The following is an 11,872-nucleotide window of genomic DNA, read 5'->3' as shown; positions in this document are numbered from 1 at the left end:
ATGTTAGAAGGGGAAGTAAAATATCTTAAAGAAGTGGTGAGAGTTAATGCTGCGGAAATTGAGCTTTTAAAAATGAATGAGAGAGAACAACAAAGAGGGTGGGAAGACTGGAAATTTTTCAGAGAAGAAGCATCTTGAAATCCTTAAAAATTCCGGAAGTCAAGGAGGGAGAGGACATCAAGTATTTATAGTCCACTTGATCAAAAGGGAACTACTTCTTGAGGAGTCAGAAGAAGAGATCAGTAAAGATATCCAGAGGATACATATGGACCCGTACAGACCCAATCCGAATAGGACCAAACCCTGGAGAATTTTAGTTAACTTTCTCACGTATACCCTTAAGGAGAAAATCTTGTCTAGGGCCCTGACTTTGAAGATGATGGAGATTGATGGAGTATGGTTTGAAGTTAGATCGGATGTGTCTAGCGTAACCTACAATAGGCAGTGGGACCTAGGGAAGAGAATCGAACCTTTAAGGAAGCTCGGTGCGACAGTACAGTTAAAATTTCCAGCCCTGTTAAAGGTAATGCATAACAATAAAATGAACTCTTTTCATTTTGTTGAAGAGGTTGATAAGTTTATCGGTAATCTGCAGGCGGGATATTAGTATAGGATCAGGTAGGAGACTGACTCTCACCTTTTTGTACATTAATTTTCAGACTTTGATGAATTGAATCAGTTTTCTTTTCTATATTTTCTCTTCCTTTTACTTCAAGCAATAGTTATTTTTTAGGGCTTCTATAAGATGCAACTCCAGGCAAATGGCACCCATAGGGCTTTCACCTAGGAAAGTCAGAGAAGAGTTTTCCATGAGTGGGAGGGCGGTGTGGGGCATAGGGTGGGGAGCATGAATGGAAGAAAAAACAATCTCGTTTGCCGAGCTGGTTTTTAAGTTCTAACCAATGATCAATTATAAAAAGGATCTCATACGTTGTCAGGATTACAAACAAGAAGCCCAAGTCAAGACTCTCTGTGAGCGTTTTAGCTTTAAGGCGTAAGCTGAGACACCGAACCGAGAAAAGAGTCACAGGCAGTTTCCAAGATGGCGGTCCAATTAACCGCGGTAGGAAACTACGTGGCGCGTTCTAGTTCTGCGGTGCAATCATTGTCGAGCAGGTGTCAAGCGCGAACTGAGGCGCACTTCACCTGAACCGTGAGGAGGACAGTACGCACTAGAAAATTCCTCAGCAAATTTGAACTTCGAAGGCCAACGCAGTTTCAGAGATACTTCGGCTTCTAGCAGAGAAGCTTCAGACTACAGTAAGACTGTTCCGAATTAATTCTCCAGCAATGTACTAGCGAGTGCTCAGGCGAAATTTTCAAGAAGACGCTTGAGTTTAATTTGTCTGCTATTACCATTTTAAGGAAGTACAATTATCCTAAGTGTGAAGAGACCAGAGTATAGGGCAAGAGCAATACCAGTCAGAAGGAGTACACGTTAACAAATTAGGTCGGCTAGGACAAATCACTAGCGGATAGCCAACCAGTAAAGAGAAGGTGATGCTAAGTCAGGACAACACAAATAAGAAGATTTCAACAACCTAAAGAAAAGACAAATCATTAATAAGACCAACTTGACCTAGGAGGTGAGGAATAGAGCAGGTAGTATACACTTATCCAGAAGACTAGAGGCAATAGTTTGAGAATAGTATTAACCCCAATATGTCGTTACAGAGAAACCAGGGTCAAGAATCACACAACCAAAAATAAGAAGAGGAGCAAGTTCACACCACATCAGGGTAGGTAGAGTTACAGAGGGGGAGTTGTGGGAGGAGTTAGGAGGAGTTCCAGCAGTAAAGTAATTAACGCATTTATTTACAGCAATATCTATTACAAGAAAGAACCAACAGCAGACGCCAGACGCTGAAGCAAGAAGCAGACGGTGTGAGCAGTCTCTTCTCTGTCCAATTCCCCTTTCCCCCTCTGGGGTTTCAGCATTGCGCGACTAACTAAAAAGCGCTTGTGGGAACACCTAGAAGGGGCATTGGGAGCTAACGTCCTTCTGCTCCCGTGCAAGTGGAACACAGCCTCTGACAGAGTGAAGTGCCCACGTTTTTAATCGCACCTGAGCAGAATGGCTGAGGGACTTGACCTCAAAAAGTTGGGGGAGGTTTTAGAAGGAATTCAGAGGGAGTTAATATCAGTGAGAGAGGAGAACAGTGAGCTTAGAAAGGAAACCGTAGACTTGACTTTTAAAATGAATAATTTCCTGTCAGCTCCTAGTGTAAAATTTCCCACTTCTCAAGAAGGAAACTCGAGTGATGCTTCAACCTCTCAGCCTAAAATTACAACTCAAGTAATTCATTCTTTATCACCTGTAATTCCCTTAGCCCCCCCAGAACGTTTTAATGGGGATCCCCAGAAAGCTCAAGTTTTCTTGACTCAGTGTACCCTTCATTTTATGTGCCGCCCCGCACTTTTCCCAGATGCGCAGTCTCAAGTGGCATTTATACTTTCGTACTTAAGTGGAGATGCAGCTTCGTGGTCAATGCCCATGGTGTCCAGAAATGACTCCATTTTGTATAACCTAGATGAATTCAAAAAAGAGTTCCTGAGAATATTTGACAGACGAAAGGCCACGCAGGCAACAGATAACGAGTTGCTGGAAATGAAGCAGGGAAACCGCGACCTAATTTCTTATTTGGCGCAGTTCAATAAGCTGGTGGTGGAGACGGAGTGGCCAGAAAACAAGAGGGCGGCAGTGTTCTACCGAGGCTTAAAAGATGAGTTAAAAGACGCTTTGGCTCAAGTACCAAATAGACCTTCGGAAATTTCGGCACTCATAGATTTAGTACTAGAAATAGACTTTCGTCAAAATGAGAGGAGAGGTGAGAAAAGGAAGGAGTTTCGCTCCAGTGTTCCAAGATTCGACCGAGTCAAAATAGAAGGTGGGAAGGAAGCGGATTCGGGTCGGGGAGGAGAACCAATGCAAATTGGAACTATTCGAGGTCCCCTCACAAAAGAGGAAAAGGAACGAAGAAGAAATAATAAACTGTGTCTCTATTGTGGAGGCAGCGGTCACTTTGTTCGAAACTGTCTTAAGAAACCTAAGCAATCACCGGCGGAAAACGCCTTGCACCACCAGTAAATGGAGTTGGACGGGTGGTTGCGAGTGAAGAAACAACTCCAGAGGCACATACTTTGGCCAATACCTTACAGTCTGCATCCCCACATTTAATTATAATGATGACCATGCGATTCCAAGAGAAGACCTTAACTCAAGTAGCCGTGATGTTGGACTCAGGAGCTACTGGCAATTTTTGCGATTTGAAGTTTGCTGAAGGAATCGGGTTGAGAGCCATCAGGAAGGAGCGCAGTGAAGCAGTGCGCGCAGTAGATGGTACCAACCTTTCATCTGGCCCCATAGTGAGTCATACAGAACCTGTAGAATTGGAGTCAGACGAAGGACACCTGGAAACATTGCAGTTTAATTTGATTGATGCTCCACAGTTTCAGTTAATCTTAGGCTTGCCATGGCTCACCGAGCATAATCCGGCAATAGATTGGGGGGCCCGAACTGTAGTGCTAAGATCAAAATATTGTGAGGAGAATTGTTATAAGAAATGTTTGGGTGAATCCACGAATTCTCCTGCGACATTTTTGAGCGAGAAAGAAGCAACGATCTGTGTTGTTACGACTACCGAATTGCCCGAAGAGTATTCTGAATTTCAAGATGTCTTTAGTGAGGTAGAAGCCGACAGACTCCCTCCACATAGGGACTACGATTGTAAAATCGAATTGGAGCCCGGTACAAACCTTCCGTGCAGTAGAATTTATGCTCTAACTGAGCGAGAGGACGCTCACCTGAAGGAATACTTGGAAAAATATCTCGAAAATGGGTTCATACGACCATCTCAGTCCCCAGTCTCTTCACCACTTTTTTTCATTCCCAAAAAGAATGGGGAATTAAGAACTTGTATAGACTATCGAGCCATCAATCGGATCACCGTGAAGAACAGGTACCCCTTACCTTTAATCTCTGTCCTATTGGATCAAGTAAAGGGAGCACAAGTATATACCAAATTGGATTTAAGGGGGGCTTATCACCTAGTGCGTATACGAAAAGGTGATGAGTGGAAAACCGCCTTCCGAACAAAGCATGGATTATATGAATACCAAGTAATGCCCTATGGACTGTGTAATGCTCCTGCAGCATTCCAACACTTCATAAATGATGTGTTAAAGGAGTTCATAGATCAAACAGTCATAGTGTACTTGGACGATATACTGGTCTATTCCAACTCAGTGGAGGAGCACGAAGAGCAGGTGAAAAAGGTGCTACAAAGGTTACGGGAGAACAAACTATATGTTAAGTTGGAGAAATGCGCCTTCAAGGTTTCCTCTGTGGAATTCCTAGGCTTTGTGCTCTCCCCTGAAGGAATCACCATGGATGAAAACAAGATAAGAGCAGTAATGGATTGGGAATCCCCGAAATCGGTGAAGGAGATACAAAGTTTCATCGGTTTTGCCAACTTCTATCGAAGATTCATTCAAGACTTCTCTAAGAAATTGATTCCAATAACCAAGATGTTAAAGAAGGGGGTGAGTTTTGAGTGGTCAAAGGAGGCAGAAGAAGCATTCATGCTATTGAAAAAAGACTTCACATCAGCACCAATTCTGCTTCATCCAGATCCTTCCGAACCATTCTATGTGGAAACGGATGCCTCTAACTTTGCCTTAGGAGGGGTATTATCACAAAGACACAAGACAACTGGGCAATTGCATCCAGTGGCCTTTCGATCACGAAAGTTAACCTCGGCTGAGGTTAACTATACCATCACGGAGAAGGAACTATTGGCAATAAAAGACGCCTTTAAAGATTGGAGGCACTACTTGATGGGCGCCAGACATGTAGTCACTGTCTATACGGATCATCGGAATTTGAAGTTTTTAAAATCTGCCAGAACGTTAACTCCCAGGCAATTGCGATGGTCCCTATATTTCGCAGACTACGATTTCATCATCACTTATCGGCCTGGATCACAAAATGGTAAGGCAGATGCCTTATCAAGATTGGGTTCAGAAGAAAATTCCGAAGAGATCCCGAGTCAAGAAATAATACCTGCAGAACGGGTGATTGGTGCGGTCTTAAAAGAATTCCCTGAAGGAGAAAATCAGAAGGTAATGACCTCGGAAGAAGTAGCTGAATGGTTAAAAGAAGATTCCAATCGAGAAGTAAAAGAGGGGTTACTGTATCACAAAGGAGCCCTATATCTGCCTACCCTGGAGATGCAACAAAAGGCCTTACAGGAATGTCACGATAATGTACTAGCAGGTCACAAAGGAATATCGAAGACCGAAGATCTGATCCGAAGAAGATTCTGGTGGCCAAATATGATCAAAGATATACATCAATATGTAGCCACATGTGAGACTTGCGCAAGGGGAAAATCGGAGAGACGAGCTCCACAAGGGTATTTGCAGCCTTTGCCTACTCCACCTTATCCTTGGCACACAGTCACCTTAGACCTGATTGTAGAATTACCCTCTAGTCAAGGTTTTGATACAATACTAGTTTGTGTAGATTCCTTTTCCAAAATGGCACATTTTATACCTTTGAAGGGAATACCCACTGCCAAGACACTAGCTCAAGTATTCAGTCAAAATATAGTTCGAGCTCATGGGATACCCAAGGTTTTAATCTCAGACAGGGGCTCCCAATTTCTTTCCCATTTTTGGAAATCATTCACTGAGAGGTTGAACATCGAATCCAGGTACACCACTAGTTACCACCCAGAAACAGATGGCCAAACTGAGAGAGCAAATCAAGAACTGGAACAATACCTTAGATTATGTCTGTTAGAACAAGAAGGGGAATGGCCAGAATATTTGTGGGCGGCTGAGTTCGCACATAATAATGCAAAAAATGTATCCACAGGCTATTCACCCTTTTATCTGAACACAGGTAGACATCCCAACCAATCTTTAAATTTTCAAGAAGCAGATGTCCCAGCAGTTACAGACTTAGTGGAACACATGACTAGGGTACATAGTTCGGCCATTAAAAATTTAATCATAGCTAAGGAAAATTACAAGCATTATGCAGACAAAAAGAGAAGAAAGGAACCAGAGTTACGAGAGGGTGATAAGGTTTGGTTGAACACTAAGAATCTAAGATTAAAAGGAAATAGGAAGTTTCAACCTAGGTTTATTGGCCCATATTCCATTGAGAAAAAGCAGAGTGCCTTGACTTATCGACTGAAGCTACCAACGGGATTATCTGTTCATCCAGTGTTTCATATTTCCTTATTAAAAAAGGCATCAAATGAGGTGCGCTTAAATCAACCACCTAAGCCAATTCAGACCGAACAAGGAGAGGAGTTTGAAGTGAAGCAAGTGTTAGACGCCAAGATTCGGAGAGGACACTTGTATTACCTTCTGGACTGGAAGGGTTTTGGACCCGAGGAAAGATCGTGGGAGTTGTCCACAGATGTACATGCTCCAAGATTAATAGATGAGTTTCATAAGAAATTTCCAGACAAACCCAAGCCGAGAGGAGCTACTTTGAGGGAGGGTACTGTCAGGATTACAAACAAGAAGCCCAAGTCAAGACTCTCTGTGAGCGTTTTAGCTTTAAGGCGTAAGCTGAGACACCGAACCGAGAAAAGAGTCACAGGCAGTTTCCAAGATGGCGGTCCAATTAACCGCGGTAGGAAACTACGTGGCGCGTTCTAGTTCTGCGGTGCAATCATTGTCGAGCAGGTGTCAAGCGCGAACTGAGGCGCACTTCACCTGAACCGTGAGGAGGACAGTACGCACTAGAAAATTCCTCAGCAAATTTGAACTTCGAAGGCCAACGCAGTTTCAGAGATACTTCGGCTTCTAGCAGAGAAGCTTCAGACTACAGTAAGACTGTTCCGAATTAATTCTCCAGCAATGTACTAGCGAGTGCTCAGGCGAAATTTTCAAGAAGACGCTTGAGTTTAATTTGTCTGCTATTACCATTTTAAGGAAGTACAATTATCTTAAGTGTGAAGAGACCAGAGTATAGGGCAAGAGCAATACCAGTCAGAAGGAGTACACGTTAACAAATTAGGTCGGCTAGGACAAATCACTAGCGGATAGCCAACCAGTAAAGAGAAGGTGATGCTAAGTCAGGACAACACAAATAAGAAGATTTCAACAACCTAAAGAAAAGACAAATCATTAATAAGACCAACTTGACCTAGGAGGTGAGGAATAGAGCAGGTAGTATACACTTATCCAGAAGACTAGAGGCAATAGTTTGAGAATAGTATTAACCCCAATATGTCGTTACAGAGAAACCAGGGTCAAGAATCACACAACCAAAAATAAGAAGAGGAGCAAGTTCACACCACATCAGGGTAGGTAGAGTTACAGAGGGGGAGTTGTGGGAGGAGTTAGGAGGAGTTCCAGCAGTAAAGTAATTAACGCATTTATTTACAGCAATATCTATTACAAGAAAGAACCAACAGCAGACGCCAGACGCTGAAGCAAGAAGCAGACGGTGTGAGCAGTCTCTTCTCTGTCCAATTCCCCTTTCCCCCTCTGGGGTTTCAGCATTGCGCGACTAACTAAAAAGCGCTTGTGGGAACACCTAGAAGGGGCATTGGGAGCTAACGTCCTTCTGCTCCCGTGCAAGTGGAACACAGCCTCTGACAGACGTGATGTTTAAGAGAGGTCTGAGATAAAAAATGTATCTTGGAATGAGAACGGTCTGCGGGTAAAAGCTAGATGGGAAAAAATATTGCAATATTTAAGGGATTGTCAGGCACAAGTAATTATTATTCAGTAGGCTCATTTGACAGCGGCTGAGAGTTGGAAGTATTTTAAGGCTAAAAAATGGATTTCTCAAGTAATTATTACAAAGCAGTCGTTGGTCACTAGAGGGGTGGCAATCTTGGTGAAACAGGGGATGAATATTACAATTGAGGGTAATGTCTCCAGTATTGCAGACCGCTGGCTCGTAGCAAAATTGAAGATTTATGGGGATAAGTATACATTGGTGGGCTATTATGGCCCAAATCAAGACGATACAGGCCCTCTGGAAGCTTTATTTGCCGAGCTACTAAATTTTCCTGACCCAATCATCATGGCGGGAGATTTTAATGCCGTTATGGATCACAAGTTAGATCCATAAATAGTAGGGCAGTGGTTAACCCTAAAATGTCGGCGTTGATACACCAAGTGATGAGACAATTGGGGCTTTGTGACATCATATCAGAACAAGATTCTAGTGCTAGAAGAGCAAATTCGGACTCTTGAAAAAGACTCAAATAATCTAAGTAATCAGGGAGAACAGGATATTAGGGTGAATAAAATAATGGAAACAAAGGCAACTCTATCAGCTATTGTACAAGATAGGGTTAGGAAAAGATGGGAGGCAACTCGCCTGGCACACTTCGAATATGGAGAAGGTTGTAGTAAGTTACTAGCCTGGAAAGTTAAGAGTGATCAGGTGAAAAACACGATTAAAGAGATCCAGTGTGAACAAACAGGACTACTACTCGGAGATAATCAGGCTATTGAATTAGCTTTTCACAGATATTTTGGTGAAGTCTACCAGGAGGATTTAGAGGTCACAGAGGAGGCAGTGCTTAAATGGCTAAGCCAAGACCCTGTTGAGCCTCTAACTGCTGAGGGTAGCGAACATCTGAACAAGACGATAAATACCGCAGAACTACAAATGGCAATAGGGGAGGGTAAGAAAGGGAGGGCAGCCGGACCAGATAGGTTGCTTTACGAAGTTTATAAGGCCTTGGCCGATATATTATGTCCCATTTTGATTGAACTCTTTAATGCATTTTTTTTAACTGGAGTGGGACTCCCTGACTCTTGGAGAGAGGCTACCATTAGGCTAATTCCGAAACCCGGCAAATGCCCTAAGAAGTGTGATTCCTATAGGCCCGTTTCAGGGCTGAATGGGTTTATATCTTTATTGTTGCATGAGGATCAAAAAAGATGTATATGGAGAAGAACACTGAAAGAACTGACATTTACCCTTAGAGGATCTATAGATGTGCCCACTATCCACAATCTCCCTTTGGCAGTTATGGCACTAGATGCTGCTAAAGCATTTGACCGCGTTAACTAGCTTTTTTAAAAAGCTGTGGTTAAATCTCTCAACCTCGGTCCTAATCTTTGTAGGGTTCTCGAGGGAATCTATGCTGCTCCAATAGCCAATGTTTTAGTTAACGGCGTCTTGACAAAACCTGTCCGGATTTCAGGGGGATGAGACAAGGTTGTCCCTTGTCCCCTCTTCTTTTCGATCTATATATAGAGCGCTGGCTAGAAGGTTCAAATTTGAAGAACAATTTTACCTACAAACCCATGGTACTTCCATGGGGAGTTTGTGTGCCCCCAGTCTAGCCTGCCTATATGTTTCTAAATTTGAGGAGGAAACTATCTTCTCACCGGCCAACCCTTTTTCGAATCATATTAGGATTTGGCGTAGTTATATAGACAATGTTTTTATCATCTGGAGAGGTAGTAGAGACTCTGGCCAGAGTTTTTTGACATGGCTTAATCAAAGGAACCCGTTCTTATATTTTACAGATATGACAACTAATGACTCACTCCCCTTTTTAGATCTAAACATTAGAGCAGAAAATGGAGCACTAATTAGCAGTGTCCATCACAAACAGACTGATAGAAATAATTTGCTATCTTTCCATAGCTTCCATCCCCGTTCACTCAGGGAAAACTTGCCCTATGGGCAGTTCCTTCGACTTCGAAGGAACTGCTCCTCGATCACAGACTACAAAAAGGAAGCGGATGGTTTGAGTGAGAAGCTCAGAAACAGAGACTATCCTGAACATGTTATAAAGAAAGCTCAGAAACGAGCGAGAAACTGTAACATGGAAGCGTTACTGGAGACCAATGAAAGAGAGACTGTAGAAAGGAGCATTTGTGTGACGACATTTAATACAGTATCAAATCAGTTGAAAAAATCATACAAAAGAATTGGCGAATTCTGAATGTAAATGGATTAGATAAACCTTCTCCTCTTTTTTCTTTTAAGAAAAGTGCGAGCATTAAGGACAAAATTGTGAGTACACGTCCCAGGATACAGAGTAACCTTCAAAATAACCAGAACCAGAATCAGCTTTTACCACCAGTAGTAGGCCACTATTCATGTGGGTATTGCAGGGCTTGTCCTCTGTCAATAAATGGGAAATGTGTAGACATTGGGCTGAACTGCCCATGGAAACTGAGACAACATACCACATGTAATACAGAAAATGTCATCTACCTAATTAAATGCCCTTGCGATATGCAATATGTGGGTATGACAACTCGGAGAGTTAAAACCCGCATATTGGAACATATGAGCACAATACGTTGTGGTAAAATGAATACCAAACTGGCTGCTCACTTTAAGGAATTTAAACACAGCGAAAGAGAGTTGAGGTGGACTGTATTGGACAAACCCTTTATCCCACCAAACATGAATGACATTGCCAATTTCCTCCTAGTAAGAGAACAACGTTGGATGGATAGGCTGAAGACTAGTGTAAAGGGACTCAATGATTGCATCCCCTGGTTCCAACTACATGGAATCACAAAGAAATAAAGAGATAAGACAGGGAATCATAAATAAATAAAGACATAAGTTATTATAATACCATTAAATAGTTTGTAGTTTCCCTGCAGTTTTCTTTTCTTTTCCCTTTTTCTCAAATAAAACTTTCAATTTTGTAGATACACGGGGAATGTGAAGTGCAATCCTCATTGGGGATTTAACAGCAAGTGACCACTTAATAACAACTAAATTCCTTAGGGTTCTGATGAATCAATAAAAGTATTTTCTTATGTTAACATACATTTGAGGCTGTTTAGTATTAAGGAAAAACATCTTACAAAATGGCTGCCAATTTGACAATCTCCTACGTAGTGATACAAGTTTGGTACTCTTTCTATGCCCATGAATTGCAGTGCCAAACGTGAGATGTGCTCACGTGACCGGAATGGGTGATTCAAACACTGCGAGGCTCTTTATAAGGAAGGAAGCGGTAAAAGATCGCGATCGGCGGACGACCAGTGTGAGGCTTTTGGAGACAGTGTCTCTTTGGAGTAGTAAGTAGAGGTGTAGTGGGAGTTGGATATATTGAGGTACAGTTGTAGACTCGAGTAACTATGATTTTTAAACTCCGTTAGATGGAACGTAATTTGAGTGATTTATTCTCTCTAGATCAGTGTGTTTGAGTCTTAGGAGAATAACGAGAGGTATTTGTATATGGAAAATCATTGTATACCATTTAATCCATACCTCTCCTATGTATTATTCTACTCTAGAGTGTGACAACAAGAGCACAGCCACACTAAGGTCCCGGGTTCAGAGAAGTACTCGTGAACTCTTGTGAGTAAAATTGAGCCATAAGACTATCGGCTCAGGCTTGAGGTCTGCGTTTCATGGGGTTAAGGTTACAGGTACCACTTTCTTGATAACATCGTAATAACACAATGCGACAGCTTTCTGTAGGAGTATGATTAAGATCTTTATTCTTTGAATACATGAGCGGATTGGAGGCTCGTTTTTAAATTCACTTCAGCTGGGGGTGTCTGTGTTCTTACGTGGTGTGGTGTTTTCCAACAAGACATATGTGTGTGCATTGAAGATTGGGCTGCAATGATATAATACATCTGTTTTAATGACAAATGGAGGAAGACAAAAACCTAAAATGTATAAAGAGAAAAAAGAGAGTTGGTTAGCATGATAACTATAGTTTTGCTTCCTTTTTCTCTTTTCCTCTTTTTTATAAATATGATTCCTCTTGGAAATTTCCAGAGTACGCGAAAATTGGACATTGTCTAACGCATAAAATAAAAAGGTAAAAACACCCGAATAGGGGTGAGGACCATAGATTAGGGACCTACACCCTGACGAAAGCCAGAGTGACCTGGTCGGGCA

The sequence above is a fragment of the Triturus cristatus genome, chromosome 3_2 (genome assembly GCF_964204655.1).
Source record: "Triturus cristatus chromosome 3_2, aTriCri1.1, whole genome shotgun sequence".
In the NCBI taxonomy this organism is placed as follows: domain Eukaryota; kingdom Metazoa; phylum Chordata; class Amphibia; order Caudata; family Salamandridae; genus Triturus; species Triturus cristatus.
This window is presented reverse-complemented; position numbering follows the sequence as displayed.